Raw genomic sequence first — 18,170 nt, forward strand, 5'->3', positions numbered from 1 at the left:
CATCTTTGTGTAACTTTGCTCACCCCAAATCACATCAAATCTTCACTGATGTGCACTGTGCTGTTTGTACCTCTGCCTGCACATGTAAAACTGCCCCCCCAAATCCTAGACCACCACCAAAACCTCAACCCGAGTTACTAGTTGCCCCTCTTACAGTGGAATAAATAGCCTCTCTTTCTCTCACTCAAGTAGTAAAGGCCTGTCTGAACATTCTCAGCCTGTGCTGTGAAAATATCATGGGTGTAATAAATTTAGCATGTGTTGCAGTATCTCTCAAAAATTACCCTAACCATGACCCTTTTTTATCACAGGCACTATTTTTCCTATATTTATAGCAAAATGATAAATCTAAGTCACGGTTAGGGCACACCTTAAATCCAGTCCAAACATTTTTCTACAGTAATTCCTTTCCATTGAAAGCCATAATAAATACTAGCGACTCAGCTTCTACTTACAAGATTAACACAGAGCTTCAGTACTTTAACATCAAATAACATAACTTGACATCAGGATTAACAGTTCACAGGTCTTACACTGGGATCCCACATTGCCACTTGGCCTCCGAGCTATCTACCGGTAAATGCCAAGAGCACCTTCCTGGCAGCCCAAAATACTTTTTGAATCCCCTGAGGACCAATCTGGATCCAAGGGGGATTGGGTCATACACCAAGCTATCAGTAGTCTTAAGTCTGAATTCATCGAGGCCATTCTATGGCTCTACACACACTGCCCTTGAACCAAACAAACACTGGCTGTGGCACTTTTTGCCCTGACAAATAGTGCAAATAATCCTGAAAATACAATCTATGGAATAAATATTCAAAGGGGTTTTGCATATAAAAATAGTATATACACGTTCATATGCCAACATACAACCTTTGAGAGTAGGTGCTTTTTTCCATTTTGTACATACATTTTACTGGCAGAATAAAGAGATGGGTTAGGCAATTCCAGGATGGGGTTCAGAAGTACGCACGGTAGTTAGTATATTGTAAGAGATGTACATCTATACATGACCAAACTTATTCATGCACTTTTAGATCTGCTAATTGACTTGCACAAATGAAATCAAATGTCTGTTTTTTGCAGTTTTTGGGTGGAAGGTGTGTGTGAACTGGTGCAGTGCTAGAGGGTCTAGGTGAACTGGAAACAGACTGAGTGAACTGGTGGAAGTATCAGTGGTCGCAAGTACATGCACAACTATTTCCAAAACAGTATACTTGCATAATTTATTTAAAAAAACCCACCTCTGTGTATAAATTGGGGCTATTATGTGTACATGTTATATTTTTTTTTATGCATTGAAATTATAAGGGCATAGATAGAGAAAGAATGTGTTTCCTTGCATTGGAAATATTTGCACATATTGAAACATACACAAGTACTTTTGGAGGAGGACTATGGGACATTTAATAAAGTGTGCAGATTGCGCTGCCCAGTTTATGAAATGCTAGCATTAATATCCACGCTTCTACTTACGCACACAAATACAATACCGCAGATAGGTTTGAAAGTTAGGCTCCCTGTGTATTATTTTCCAGACTCCATCCACAACATGGGCCCATGAATGCCACCCTTAAATGCAGCTAAAAGCGCTCACATTGTGGAACAACATGTTCACTTTCAGCCAAATACAGGAAAGTTCTTTTTCTTGCATAAATCGGCTATTTACCCATGTAAATGACTTTGTTCTTCCAAGAAAGAAGATTAGCCGTTTGGTGCAGAAAAGATGAAAACTGAAAGGGGAGGGGAGAGAAAGCCGTAAAAACATTGTAGTATGTAGCATATGTCCTGATGGAAACGGACTAAGAAAAACTAAGTGGAGAAGCTTGCAGGTGATAAATAAAATGTGGAATTTGAAATTATAGCCACGCAGTTCCTCTCTGGATGACTGCCACATTTTAGAAGATAATTCTCAGTCATTTCCACGGGTAAACCAGAGCTTTTAGAAACGTGCCCGCCCTATATGCAGGTACAAGTCTGTGCGTGTGCTTTTTCACACGGTAGGGGTGGTATTCCCAGGGGTTTACGCTTACATGCATGCTTTTGAATTTTAAAAGGGAAGTGCCTAATCTTTCTGGGGAAAACTACCCACACAAATTAGCCGTTGTACCCCTGAGCGGGTAGCTTTTCTGGGATAATTTCCAAAGGAAAAGTATGTACATAGTTTACCTTTCAAAATTATTTATCTATTTCTAACAATTTGTAGCCCACACATATCTTCTTTTCACAGAAAAAAAACCCTTCCATAATTAATGAAACTAAACAAATGACAATTATACAAACATATATTCACTGACATCCAATATATCCATTTTTGTTATAACGCACCACCAGTATAACTTGAATGAGAGAAATTTTCTCTGCAAACCCTTATATGCTGATGTGAACAAATACATTTTTAATTTTTTTTTTTTTAAACTGCTTGGGACAGGCAAACAGTCGAAGTTTCTCTGGCAATATATTCCAAAAAATTGGGCCGGCAATAGAGCAGGCTGTATCACGTATCTCACCAAGCCTTGCATGACGCATAGAAGTTAACTTTAATAGACCTTTATTTGCTGAACGCAACGATTGCCCAGGCTGATAGACCCATAACATGGAGTTAAAAACTGTAACATCAGATATATTCAATATTTTATTTATTTGAAACTTTTATATACCGACATTCATTTGCATATCACATCGGTTTACATGGAACGGGTATAACATATGAATTAATGTCGCAATTTTGAATTTTACTCTTCACTGGATAGGAAGCCAGTGGTGAGACTTCAAAGCCGGCACAATATGCTGAAAAGTTCCTGCAGACTTTGCAAGAAAGTGGGCAGTTTTAAAATTATTTATTTATTTATTTATTTTTGGTTTTTTATATACCGATCTTCTTACATTCTTACATTACTCCCTTAATGTACAATAAATAATCAAACATGTTTCCCATCAACCAGGCTGCATTCTTATGCACATAGCTACACACATTATATTACATTATAAAACCTCTTGTCACCAGAGGTCTCATAATGATAGCAATATACACAATGCTGGTTTATGATTGAAATATCTATCACATTGCATATCAGTCCACCACAAAGGGGAAAGGCAGCATGTGCTATTGGTGATTAGTGCACTCAAATTGCTTAAATTAGGCCAGAATATAAGCTCGTACCTATGTTAATGATGTTGATGCTATTTTCACCCTCTTTGCTGCCTACTTGTGGGAGAAGGGAGGAGAAGGCTCACCTTCTAATCTTCATAGGTTAAGCAGATGAAAAAATGATAATAAGAAATTTTCAGTCTCCCTACTAGGGTTGCCAACTTTTCCATGGACCATGACTGGACAATTCAGGACTGGGAGGAGGGGGTTGCCCCATTCCTTTCTGATATTAGCATATATTTGCATATATTTGTTCCCTGCTACTGTCTCCTCTCTTTTCCCTCTGTTCCTTGTGCCTCGACTGTATCTTTTCCCTCCTGCTGCCCCTTATCTCTCTCCCTCCTGCCTCCTCCTGACCCTGTGCCTTCTCTCTCTCCCCCTCATCTTCAGGGCCCTTCTGTCTCTTTCCATCCTTAGTCCTTATTGACTCTATCCCTCCTCCATCCTCTGTGTCTCTGTCCCTCCAGCTCCTGTATCCTCCTCTGTCTCTCTCCCTCCTTCATTCCCTCTGCCTCCTCTCTCCCCCACCTTCCTTCCATGTGTCTCCTCTAGCTCATTCATCCAGCCTGTGCCTCCCCCCCTCCTTTCATCATTCCCTATACCTCTTATTTTTCTCTCCCATCCCTTCATTTTTGCCTCCTCTGTGCCTCTTTCCTCTGAGGCATACCTGAGATATGCAGGAAGCCCTGCTACAGCAGCCTGGAGGAGGGAAAGACTGAGCCGTTTCCCCATCCCCTCTTGCCACAGCTTACAGACACAGTAGAGAGAGGAGGTGGGGGAAGAGCCTCAGAGCAGCTGCTAAGGAGCATGCTCAGGTAAGATCCCACCCCCATTCCCCACAGCTGCCAATCACAACACAGGAAGAGGAGATGGGGCAGGGCTGCAGCTCTTCTCTCATGCTGCTTGCTCTGCCTTAGCTCCCTCCCCTGTCTGTAAACAGGGCCTTAGGTGAAAGGAGCTGCCTCCGCAGGACAAAGGTTTTTAGTGTCCAGTCAGTACTTCTGACTGGACACTGTACAGGTTGACAGAAGACCAGACTGTCCGGTTCAAAACTGAACAGTGGGCATCCCCACTCCCTACATTAGCAAAGCTACCTTTGGAGAAAACCAGTGAGTGCTGCTTACAGTACTGTAGATCAATAAATCTCCCTCTACAAAAACAATATACTCCTGTCGTTTTAGAAAAGTATACTTTGCATGAAACAGACCTCATAAACAAGGGCACCAACCCTGCACCGTGTTTTCCTGGTGCCTTATTTATTCATATATAAATATGTAGTGCCATATGGTTTGGTCTGGATAGAATATAATTTCTGCAAATTCCTTGGTTATATTTTTTAAGACAATTTTTTTTAAATGCAAGTAAAATATGTTCTTTGTCAAAAAATTATTCTTCATCAATCCCTACAATAAGTGGTTTGTCTTCTTTGTTCACCTCGATTAAGAATTATTTTTTGAAAAAAGACGTTTTACTTGCATTTAAAAAAGAATTGCCTTAAAAAATATAACCAAGGAATTTGCAGAAATTATATTCTATCCAGACCAATGATTATAAGCCATATGGCACTACATATTTATATATGAGTAAATATAAGGCACCAGGAAAACATGGTGCAGGGTTGGTGCCCTTGTTTATGAGGTCTGTTTCATGCAAAGTATACATTTCTAAAATAACGACAGGAGTATATTGTTTTTCTGGAGTGAGATATTTTGGTCTGTAGTATTGTTTTTTCACTCTTGAGTGTTCTATTTATTTGTATTATGCTTACAGTACGGTATCATGTCAGTCTTAAAATGGTCTCTAATGGAAGACTCAAGTGTGGGACAAGATCACTTTTCTCCTGAGAGGACATGACTTGAATAATTGAACCCAATGTAACTGCTTATTATTTTTCTCATTAAGGATCTTGGATGGCTTGAAATTCCTGTGATAGACCTGCTGTGGTTTACACCTTCTGAATCTTTTCAGAGTGACAGCACTTCAACTCTTAAGGACTTTGTCACTGATATATACCTCTGACTCAAATTTGTAAATTAAAAATTATGGTTAGAAAGCATTAATGATATAAATGTTTCAATTTGTTGCACAAGCCCAATCAGTTCCTAAAGTGGGAAGTACACTGATCATTCTGTTTGTACTTTTGCACAGTGACTCATTGCTGAACCAATAAAAATGAGAAAATCCTTCTCAAAACACCACGAACGCTACAAATATAATGGATGGAGCTTTCTTACTGTTTTGTTTGCCTATTGCTGAGTGCGCCTGTGACCAGTATCACACCACCCAAGACGCCTCAGCTTTCAGCGCAGCCTGGAGGCCACTGTGCTCCCTTTCTGCGGCAGGATGCCACCAGAGTGATGCCATCTCTTGCTCCCCATGGGCCCTCTTTAAGTGTGTGTGTTTGCGGTGTGCCATCATTTAAAGTCCTGCAGCAGGAACCTGAACTTCCAACACTTCTTGATGACATCATACAGTTGGGTATATAAGGCCCAGCTGCGCACCCTAACTTGCATCAGCAATGAGTCTCCTGCCTTGTGCAATGCGTATTTCTTCTGCGTTCCAGCTGTTCCTGCGTTCCTGTGCCCAGTCTATCTCATCCAGCCTTGCCTTGCCCAGTCTGTCTCATCCAGCCTTGTGGTGTCCTGCTAGTCTCATCCAGTGTGTCTCCTCATCTGTCTTCGTCCTTCCTTGGCCTGATCTCCTGCACCTGACCATTGCCATGGACACAACTATGCTTGCTTGCTGCTTGCCCAGACAGTAGGCCTGTTCCCAGTATCTCCAGTCTGCTGCCTGTCCTGACCCGGTGTGTTCTTGGATTCTTGCTCTCTCTACTGTCTTAACGACCTGCCTAAGTCCTGCTGGCCACCAGAATCCAATGGCTCATACTGTGGGGGAGGAAGCTGGTATAGGTGACGCTCCAGTCTGTGCTGCTTCAGGGTGTGTTTGCCAGCTGTCGGCATAAGCCTTATAGGTTTGCCCTTAAGTCTGCAACAACTACACCACAGCACTAAGGGCTAACTCCTATGCTGCTCATTACAGTTTGCTGAGCTTGGTGGACTCGTCCCAGACCTCTGTCATTGCTGGGTTAGCTCATTGGCCAAAATAGCAGCAGGACCAACTGAACATGATGGACAATTATCTTCAAGGTCTAGCTACTTGCCCAGCACCCACAGCCTCTGCTCCTGCATTTGCTGCACAGCCTGCTACTACCATGCTTCATCTGCCTTTTCCTGTGAGGTATAATGGGGATCCTATAAAGTATAAAAGCTTCTTGAACCAATGCCAGATGCAAGCTCCCCTCTTTCCATCCGACTGAGTCAAGGTTACATACATCCTTTCTCTGTTGGGAAGCCACGCCTTAGCCTGGGCTCCCCCCCCCTTTGGGAGAGGAACGATCCACTCCTACATGACCTGGACAACGTCCTGCAAGAATTCCGCATATTATTTGATGAACCCAGCCACTATTGCATTTGTTGGTCCTAGACGGCTTCGCCCTGTTTGCCTCACCTTGTTCATGGCTCCTCCCGCTTAACTTGGGAAAATGGCTACCGCCGCGTCTGCAAGCCGCCCTCTCCGGCGTCCCCGGAACGGCTATGGTGCTGCCTCCCACCATGCTCCTCCCAAGGGCCTACTAGGGTGCGCGCGCACGCCCTACCCTCATCTTTATTCCAACATTGGCGCGAACTTCAGGAGCGTTCCCCTCAAGTGACGTCACACCATACAGGTATTTAGCCTGCCCTTACTTGCTAGCTAGTTGAGTTAGCAACGATTGGTCTCGGCCGGGCAATACTACTCTGCCGCTTCCTTGCTGCCACTGGAAGCTCTCTCTCTGCCCTTCGGGGTACTGACTAACCTGGGTACCCGCTCCTCGGGGGCCCTCTGCTTTATTTCAGGTGCCTTACAGGGATCAGGTACTCGCTCCTCGAGGGCCTGCTCTCCCTGCCTCGGTGCCAGTACCATCTATTTCAGCCTGGTGGAATTACATACCTACAGCTACCATCTAGTGAGTAATCTAACTATCATTCTGTCTCATCTACAGCATTGCCTTGCTGGGAAACCTACACCGGAATTCCCCTAAACCAACGGGGTGAGAAGGGTCCCCTCTGCCGAGGGTCCCGAGACTGCTACATCCAGATTACCTCACTACTGCCACCTCTGGTGGTATTCATCAAGCTGTACAATAAAAGATCTAATTCTGTGTTTGTGCATCCTGAGTCTAGCCCAGTACTGTGGCTCCCCATGGGGCCCCTCCCTGTGGGCGTGGTCATCTGCCACAGTACCCAAGAATCCACCCAAACACCGCTTAACCATAACAGCCACCCATCTTCTATGGCAATGAAGCTTCTCCAGATCCATCAAGGCTTCTGGTCTGTAGGAGAATTCTCTGTTCATTTCCACATGCTTGCATCTGAGCTCCAATGGGGGTAATGATAGCTTAACTGCTATCTTCAGGCAAGACTGAACGCATTAAAGATAAACTGGCCAGCTGCGACGTCCCGCTACCTTGGAGGAATTAATCAGTCTGGTAATCTGCTTGAACCCTGGATTCCAAGAACAGATTTGAGAGAGGGGTTTGGCTCATTGTCCCATTCATCTCATCCCCAGCTTTCAGCGCCCTGTGACTGCCAGATCACTGCACAAACTGGGTTCCATGCAGGAAGAGTCCATGCAGGTGGATTGCCTTAAGTTGTTTCCAGAAGAGAACCAGAGGTACAAATACCTCAACTTGTGCCTGTTTTGTGTCACCTTTGGGCACACTGTGAACTGATGCCAGGCAAAACCAGGAATCTCTAGGACCTAGGTCTGTTATGAGAGGCCTCCCTAGGTCAACCATGTTCCTCTCCACAAATCCTAGCACCAATATACCTGTCCTTCAGGGAATCCCAGATTGATTCTCAAGCCTTCTTCAATACCGGTTCTGGAGGCAATTTCATTCAGGAATCTCTGGTTTGTCAGTATGGCACCCCTACCGTCCCACTGGACACAGCAATCAAAATCTCTTCAGTTCATGGAGAACCTCTACATGGATACACTACAATGGCCACCATCCTCCTCTCAATGCACACATTGTGCGCGATAAGGCCCTAATGCATGTAATAAATACTGCACCGTGAAATGCGTATGCAAATTCTAAATTAGTAGTCAAGTAGGAGGAGTTTGGGCAGGATTAATGGAAATGAGGGTCTGCTAGCATGGTATACGATACAGTATCGCACACTATCGCGGGATCCAATGCGGGAAATAACTACACCTTTTTTTTCAGTAGGGTAAAAAAAGTATTTATCACAGCTGATATTGCGGACTGTTGTATTATCCCAGCGACTATCACATACGATAAAAAGTCCAATTGAATGGGACATACCTACCAGGCCTTCCTGGCCCAATAGAAACACCTTTTCTTTCCTGGTCTAGCTTCCTAAAGCCACTAGAGATGTGCATTCGTTTATCACGAATTAGGCAATTTCAATGAAATTGCCTAATTCGTCGTGGGTCGGGGCCCCCGAACCCCGAGACTAATTTTCCCCGAACTACGAGGAAAATTAGTTTTTTGGGTTTGTACAAAAAACCACCCCAAGCATTAAAATTAATTGTAATACAACCCCCCCCCCCCACCATCTCGATCCCTCCCCAAGACTTACTAACATCCATGGTGGTCCAGCAGGGTCCCGCGAGGGATTTCTCCCTCCGTGCTGTCTGACTTTTGGGCCTGCCTCGATAAAAATGGCCCCGATAGCCTTTGCCCATACTATGTCACAGGGGCTACTGGTGCCATTGGTCAGCCCCTGTCACATTGCCATCGGCGCCATCTTGTGCTCCTACCATGTGACAGGGGCTGACCAATGGCACCGGTAGCCCCTGTGACATAGTATGGGCAAAGGCTATAGGCGCCATTTTGATTACTGGTGGCGACGGTCTGAGTGCAGGAGGTCGCTCCCGAACCCCTGCTGGACCACCAGGGACTTTTGGCAAGTCTTGGGGGACCACAAGACTTACCGAAAGTCCAGCGGGGGTCCGGGAGCGACCTCCTGCACTCAGACCGTTGGTGCCAGTAATCAAAATGGCGCCGATTGCCTTTGCCTATGTCACAGGGGCTACCAGTGCCATTGGTCAGCCTCTGTCACATGGTAGGAGCACAAGATGGCGCCAATGGCCATGTGACAGGGGCTGACCAATGGCACCAGTAGCCCCTGTGACATATATTGGCAAAGGCTATCGGCGCCATTTTGATCGAGGCAGGCCCGAAAGTCAGATGGCATGGAGAGAGAAATCCCTCACGGGACATTCTGTTTGCTTTTTTGATTGTCATAGCACACTGAACCGACAATTTCAATGTGTTAAAGCTAGGATGTGTTTCTGCCTGGTTTCAGGCCAGGGACCTTTTGCATGTTAGGCCAATGTGATAACCACTACACTACAGAAACACAACTGTGGCAGCTCTTATGCATCACTTCAGGTTTGCTAGCTTGCCACACACCAGTAGCCTTAGCTTGCTTGCAATGGCCAGGCACACAATAGTTTGAATACCCAAAAGCGAGTTAGTAGTCCTCAACAACTGAGCTACTTTTACCTACAGCAATCCAGCATATACAGTGGCCCACAACAATATGATATGAATGTAGGCTAGGCAAATTGGCCTTTAAGGCTCCGGCAAAGGTACAGACTACCTTAATCAGTCGTACAGGATGCAGTGGTTTGCCAGCCACATCTGCAAGTGGCAATGCTATAATTGATGGCTTTAATCAGTCATTGCTGCAGGATATTCTGGGTACAACTGCAGGACCTGGCTTCTCACCCCCTTTGCCATTTCCAACACATCGGCAGAGACGAGGTACAATGAGGCCTTATGTGCTACCTGCTGTGTCACTGTGCTACCTGCTGTGTCACTGTGTCACTTTTGAGACCACCTTCGGAGGTCTCAAAAGTCGCTTTCGCTGTTTGGACAAGACGGCTGGAGCTTTAATGCAGGCTCCAGTCAAAGTTGCAGATATAGTGCTGTTTTGCTGCGTCTTCCATAGTCTCGCTCTACACCATGGACTACAAATGGAGACACATATGGATCTCCCCTCGAATCCCCCATGTGTCCCCGCTTTGGCCCGGGATACCATACTAAGGGGCAGCCAGCTTCACCAAAAATGTATAGAACATTATTTTTCCTGACAGCCCTCACCTACCACATCCCCTTCCAGGAAAGGGAGTCCAGAAGACTGTTATGTGCTGCTCTCCTCGCTATCAGATTTCTTTTTCTCACTGCTTCTCTGAGTAAGTCACTGTGTAACCGAAAACATGTTTGTCTACTCTGGATTTCTCTTCACAATGGAGCAGTGGACTGTACTTTAAAAATAATTTGTGAGAGTAAACATTAAGTCACATACATGTGGCTGCCATTATCTCTTATACCTGATTGTGTCAGTAAAAGAGGCATGTGTGGCATGAGAGTTTGCGGCCTAGCTAGCGCCGGGTGGCTTGCCGGCCCTCCCCACTGGACCTTAGCCTAGCGCTCACATGTGGATTACATGGTGGCACAAGTGTGCTGGCACCCCAGCTTCTTGTGGAGCATGGAGAGCTACAGCTCAAGAAATGCAGTAAATGTCAAATACCTCTGAAACATAAAGGCACAGTCTTAAGGTACAGGTAGACAGTTAAAGGTTTCAGTGACAGATTTCCCATTTTACTGCCTCAGTCCAAAGCTGAGAAACGTGTGCATGTACTGGGTCGGCTTACTGTCACATGGGCATGGCAAGACACAGCTGACACCACTGTGTCACTAGTTTCAGAGCCAGTGCTGAATAGGTTTTCCAACTGGATCCAGATTGCCAGGATATGTTGATCCAGTCCTGGTCTAATCCCATGCATGCAGGTATTGATAGTTTTGATTTTGATCAGAAAAGCTATAGGGAAATCTGAGAGAGAAAATGGAGAGAATTGGCAATCCTATTGCTGACATCAGAGTGCTCTAATACACAACATCTCTTACAGCCTTGGGTAAAGCACCTGTGGTACCGGGTGTCATTCCCACAATGTGCACAGGTCCTTCCAAGGTAGCATACATCTTGGTGGTTGCATGTACCCCAACACACATGCATTGCACTACACCTACCTATGCAATTAGTAAATGATAATGTGCAGAAGATTTATTTATTTATTTATTTATTTAACAGTTTTTTATACCGACCTTCATAGTAAATTACCATATCCGATCGGTTTACAATTTAACAAAGGGAAAAACTGGAGTAACAAATTCACGTAAACGAAAGATAACAGTAAGTAGGAATAAGTCAAAGTTACAATCAACAGGGGGAGAGAACTTGGAAGCTTGCAATCAGCTGGAAAGAAGAAAGGCCGGTAAAAGGAATTTTACCATAGAGTGTACAAGTTAAAAACTTAAGGATGGTGCTTTAACCTGAATGTCTCAGAGTCCATTTATTTTTTCTTTGAGAAGCGGAGTGCCAGACCGGGTAGGAATGAAGGCCAACTAGTGATTGTCTGGTGGCCTTGGCCATTGTGATATAATGTAAACTAGGTTAGCTTCTCAGTGATCCTACACCAGAATGCATGTCTGGCTCTGTGAAGGCAGGATTGTGAATGTAATGGTGTCCTGCCTTCACTTGTATTTTCCAATGACCTCTGAGATGTCACCATCATTTTTTAGTTTCTAATGACTCTAGGAGCAAACACATTTCTCCTGGGCAAAGGATGATATCATAGAAAGCAATGGTTAGGTGTGTTTGAACCTCCTGCCTTCAACTCAGGCATCACAGCTAGCCTTACAGAGATATTGAGATGACAGGGTGCTGCAAGGGCCTTGGCTGTTATGGCTCACTGATAGTCATGTGGTGCACCTGTATATACGTTAGAGATGAGCTTTGTTTTTTTCTACCGGGTCGAAAAACAAACCAAATGGGGAAAACAAACTAAATGGGGAAAAACGAAACGGGCCCAAAAAACGACGCGGGAAAACGAAGCTAAAAAAACCCCACCCCAAGCATTAAAATCTACCATAATACATTAAATACAACCCCCCGTACACCATCCCAATCCCTCCCCAAGACTTACTAACATCCCTGGTGGTCCAGCGGGGTCCCGCGAACGATTTCTCCCTCCGTGCCATCGGGCTGTCCGGCCTGCCTCGCATGCAATGGATGCATGCAATGGATGCCGGCGCCATCTTGTGCTCCTACCATGTGACAGGGGCTAACCAATGGCACCGGTAGCCCCTGTGACATAGTGAGGGCAAAGGCTATCGGCGCCATTTTGATTACTGGCAGCCGACTGTGGGGGTCCGGGAGCAATCTCCTGCACTCGGGCCGTTGGCTGCCAGTAATTAAAATGGCGCCGATTGCCTTTGTCCTTACTATGTCACAGGGACTACCAGTGCTATTGGTCAGCCCCTGTCACATGGTAGGAGCACAAGATGGCGCCGGCGATCCATTGCTCCTACCATGTGACAGGGGGCTGACCAATAGCACCAGTAGCCGCTGTGACATAGTAGGTCAAAGGCTATCGGCGCCATTTTGATGCAAGGCAGGCCGGACAGCCCGACGGCTCGGAGGGAGAAATTGCTCGCGAGACCCCGCTGGACCACCAGGGATGTTAGTAAGTCTTGGGGAGGGATCGGGATGTGGGGTGGGGGGGGGGGGTTCTATTATACTAAATTTTAATGCTTGGGGTGGTTTTTTATTTAAAAAAATAAAATGTGCCTCTCCCCCCGTACAAACCCGAAAAACACATTTTTCTTGTAGTTCAGGGAAAATCCATTACGGGGGCGGGGCCCCTGAACCACGACGAATGCACATCTCTAATATACGTATGTATGTACCCAGAAAATATGCAGAATATTTTTGAGCAATAGCTAGTATCTCTTACAGTCCTGGTGCGATCTGTGACCTTCCTTAAAGCACATAGGCTGAGATCTCCAGCGCCAAACAGCTTGCAGATAGTTCAATGTGCAACGTTACTCCACACATTTCCATGGTTTAATGGATGCAGCCCATTGCTGATCCACATGCCTGTCACGACTTGTGGGGAATCTGGAAGAGCTGCTATCCTCTACTTGTGCCTCATGTGTTGTCAGGGTAAGCACCACCGGGTGTGCAAACCATGCTATTGCACAGGGCGGCACACCCGGTGGAATGGTGTTGGGTGCAGGAAGAAGCCCGTGCTGCTGCCAGTAGACCCAATCCTACTGATGGCAGAAGCAAGAGGACACATTAGTGGAAGCCTGTTTAGCTGCTCCTCCTCTGGTGCTGGCCCCATGGTATTCAATATTCGCGGTGCTAGAACTCCCTGTGTTCTCACGAGTAGAGAATACAGGAAGTGGTAGCACCGCGAGTGGCTACTCTCTCCACACAGAAGGAACAGGCTAGCAGCAGCTGCAGTGAAAGAGAATTTATCCATGGACTCTGACTTCCGGGTCTGCATGTGTGTGAGTGACTGAATGGGAGGCTGCCTGTGATGAGTGTGTGTGTGTAGTGTGTGTGAGAGAGACAGAGAGAATGGGCTGCAGGTGGATCCCAACCGAAGAAGAGCTGGAGTTGCTTGTGAGTTTGTTTGATAGGGAGTGTATGTTTGTGGGAGCTTGTGTGTATGGGTGTATATAAGAAAGAGAGTAGAAAGTGTGTGCAATCCACTCCCAGTACTCCACAACAATCCCAGGATAACAGGAAATCAAAAGTTCCCAGATATGGGGATCGTGATTTTGTTAAATCCTTTTTTGTTTTATAGCTCAAGTGTTATTTGCTGTGTCAGCCGTTTGCAAATAATTATTTGGTGTTTGGGAGATTTTAAAAACTTGTATAATCGTTTTTAATTATTTGATCTTTTATTCATCAGATTTATTTGGAATCATATTATTTGTATGTTTTTAGTATTATGATTATGTTTTCCTTTTATTTCTTGATTGTATTGTTTGATATTAGAGGAATGGTGATGGTTCTGTTTTTTCAATGTTGCACTAAATAAAGTGTGTGGCTTCTTGCGGTTTCCTGATCTGTTTTGGTCTGCACATTTGTATTTCACATTTATGGTTGCTCAATTCTGTATTTGGTGAGGGTCTGTATATGTTTGGCATGTGGGACAGGGGTGAGTCATTTTCCTAATAGGAAGTGTGTTACTGTATTCAGGCTTTCAGAGGGTCAAGCCACACCGAACACATATCATAAGAGGCCTAATACCATATGGTTTCTAAATGTCTATTTTGCAGGGATTTCTGGTTGTCATCACACCAGTGCATGTAAATGTAATGTCAGTGATATTTTGACATTAGAATACAGTACTTTGATAATTTTCATGTAAAATATAAACGCATAACTCTTAACTGTCTGTGTAGAATGGAAGGGGGGAAAGCATGATGTGCAAGGCTATAAGATTCACCCTTGCACCAGGCATGGGTTGGTGGGGGGGGGGGTCAGGTTTTAAAGTTTGTGTCAATGAAGGGAGCTGGGATTTTTTTTGGTGGGCCTGGGAAAGAGAATGAATGAAGTTGGGGGGAGAGGGCAGCACAATCATTGTTCGCACAGGGCAGCAAAAAACCTTAAACTGGCTTTTTTAAGTCCTAAGATTTCCCAAAGCTATACTTACCATTCCCCTTCAACCACCATTAAGTTGATCTTCACTCAAAGGATTGAAAGTTTTGAAATTTGCGCTAGGTGCGTGCTTCCATTCCTCTTCTATTACCAAGGGTGCGGGCTTCTGGAAGCTGGGGCTGTGGAATTCAAAGCCTGGATCGCTATCTGTGACCTCTGGAGTCCTCTACCAGGGGTTTCTGGGAGCAGTATGAAGATGAGCCTTGTGATTCTCTTCTACTGCAAAGGGTGCGGGGCCTCTGGAAGCTGGAGCTGTGGAGTTCAAAGCCTGGATCACTTGCTGTGACCTCTGGAGTCCTCTTCCGGGGGTGCTGGGAGTATTATGCAGATAAGCCTTCCGCTCTTTTTCTACTGCAAAGGGTATGGGGCTTCTGGAAGCTGGGGCTGTGGAGTTCAAAGCCTGGATCACTCGCTATGACCTCTGGAGTCTTCTCCCAGGGGATGGTGGGAGTAGTATGCAGATGAGTGTTCCAATCCTCTTCTACTAGAGAACAGAGAGACTTCTCTTCAGTCATCCAGTACCCAAACCTAGGAAGCAAGCCTGTCACTCCAGAGAATTCCCGAGATCTCCACAGATGGCTAGAGGTAAATAAAGGAAATTTCGTGAAGTTATTGGGGACAGTAAGTTAACTCTCAAGCCTGTGCCTCCACTGCTCTTATACCAGCTAAAGTGCCCTGCTTTTACTCTGCTGCATACTGTTGGACATTGTTATCCCACTCACCACCTTCCTGCACTATCTGAGCTGGGCCAATTGCTGTGGCCAAGCCCCCGGATAATATCACTCTCGGGCGACAGCTCATAAGACCCGCGGTGATGCCAGAGGGGCTCAAGCCTGTTCCTCCACTGCTCTTATACCAGCTAAAGAGCCCTGTTTCTACTCTGCTGCATACTGTTAGACATTCACCACTTCCCCGCGCTGTCTGAGCTGGGCCGATTGCTGTGGCCATACACCCTGGATGTCATAGTTCTCGGGCAACTGCTCATAAGACCTGTGGCGACACCAGAGGTGCCGTGCAATGAAGGAGCATGACAAAGGGGCACGCCCCTTTGTTCGCTCGTTCATTCGCTCCGAGTTTCTGTGTGATTCAAAGCAGACTCTTAAATCATGGAAATCCCTAAAGTCTTGGTAAGGGTAAAAATGAACCTCTTGCAACTACATTCCATAAACCTCATTGTCCTTCTAAATCTCTATATAGGAAATCTCTGGTTTCTATTTTATCTGATTTACCACTGCTACCATGTGGTTGCCTACTGTTTCTATTCTTTTCTGCAACGCACAATCAGTCAGAAAGAAAACACTGCCCATATTCAATTTAATCAGTAACACAAAACATGATTTTTTCTGATTACTGAGTCTTGGCTTATGGATTCAGACTCCATCACAGTAAAGAGTTTGTCCAAATGGTTACACAGTCATTACAGCGCCAAGTCCGAATCGAAGAAGGGGTGGCCTTTTAGCCATAATTAAATCATCCCTTTCTCTGATAAAAAAAAAAAAAAAGCAACTCTCTTTAGCTTCTCCTTTTGAAATTCTACTCATCTCGACCATCATTCTTAATATTGGTATTATTTATTATCCTTGAGTATTCTATATGCTGACACATCTGGTCTACTGGAATTCTTACCACACTACCTGTGAATTTATCCAAAAACATTTTGGTTGGTGATTTCAACCTTCATGATGACTCTGCCCTTCCTATGCTTGTCACGACCACTTTTTTATTGGCCATGGCAGGTTTAGGATGGTATCAGTTAATAAAAGCACCTACTCCATCGTGGACACACTCTTGATCTTGCTTTCTATAATCCTATCTTTGCCTCTCCAATTTCTGAGGATATACTCATTGATCTAATCCCCTGGTCAGATCATTACTTTATCTCTTTTAGTCTAAATCTATTTAATGTCATTTGTAAACCTGTGCCACTCACAACTGTTAAGAAGCGAAAATCTAATACGCCAGAAACTTTTATTGAATCACTTTTACCTAATTTGCCCACATCGTCCTTGTCTAACATTAATGATACAGTTACAGCATGGAACACAGCCATCTCCACATCATTGAATTCCATAGCTCCTCTAAAAACTTATCAAGTTAAGAACAAACCCAACACCCCATGGTATAAGACCTCACTGCGTTCAATCAAAATGCTATTAAGACAAAAAGATCATCAATGGCATCATGAAAAAGTGCCAGAAGCAAAAAATAACTACTACTGCATTCTACATCAATATAAGAATGAAAGAAATCTGGCTAAAAAAACGTATTTATTTATTTATTTGACGTTTTTTATCTACCGACATTCGTAGATACATCATGCCGGTTTACATGGAACAAGGGTAATGGGAAAAACAAGTTACATTGAACAAGGGCATTTGTAACTAGGAATTAAGGCATAAGAGAATTTCAATAACTAAAATAAATGCAGTGGGCAGACCATATGATTAAATATTTTCAAAAATTGATAAGAGCGCAATGGGCAGAACCTAAGAGGATAAGTTATTACAAGAACAATTTTTTACAACAGTTATAACAGGCACAATGTTGACAGGTGGATATTACAAAGAAAGGGATATGTTATTACAAAAACAATTTTACAACAGTTATTACAAAACCGATATTGACAGTCATATATTACAAGGAAAATGGGCATATGTAGCTAAGTAATTAAGGCATAAACGCAGAGGGCTGAAAAAGTGAAAACTTGTAATTGCAAAATGAATTTATCTCGGACAGGGATATGGGGAAAGGGGAAGCATAAAGCAGGGGTGAAGGTGACAAGAGTTTTTAAGGAGTCTAAGGAGGTTTCCATATCTAAATTAAGCACAATGTACTGAAAAAATGATCACTTGGTGTGGGGGGACAACAGGAGTGTAGACCAAAAAATAGGTAGTAGAGCAAGGGGATATAATAGAGGAGCGGGGGAATTAAACAAGGGGGAGGGGGGCTGATGGAAATCCATCTACACTGCTAATGGAAATCCATCTACACTCTTTAGCATAGTTAAATCCCTGACTTCTGTTCAACTGAGTTCTCAGGTTATGTATGATGGCTCCACTTTTAAAAAAATTGCTCCTCACTTTAGAAATAAAATTGAAACTATTACTCAGGAATTCTCACACCTTCCCTATCCAGTTGTTAACAGTCTGCCTCTAGTTAGTATCTGGTCAACTTTTTCACCAGTTTCCATATCTACATTACTATCTATTATAAATAAGCAAAGGGTTTTGACTTCCCCATTAAATTCTTGTCCTGGGTTTCTTTTCAAAGCCATCAGTTCCATTACTAGCAATTTCCTATGCCAGCTTGTGAATCAATCTTTAGAATCATGAATGTTTCCCAATGCTTTAAAACAAACATCAATTCTTCCGATACCAAAAATTAAATCAAAAGAACCACTGGATCTTAATAATCTTGGACCAATAGCTTCACTT

This window comes from Rhinatrema bivittatum, chromosome 3 (genome assembly GCF_901001135.1).
Source record: "Rhinatrema bivittatum chromosome 3, aRhiBiv1.1, whole genome shotgun sequence".
NCBI lineage: Eukaryota > Metazoa > Chordata > Amphibia > Gymnophiona > Rhinatrematidae > Rhinatrema > Rhinatrema bivittatum.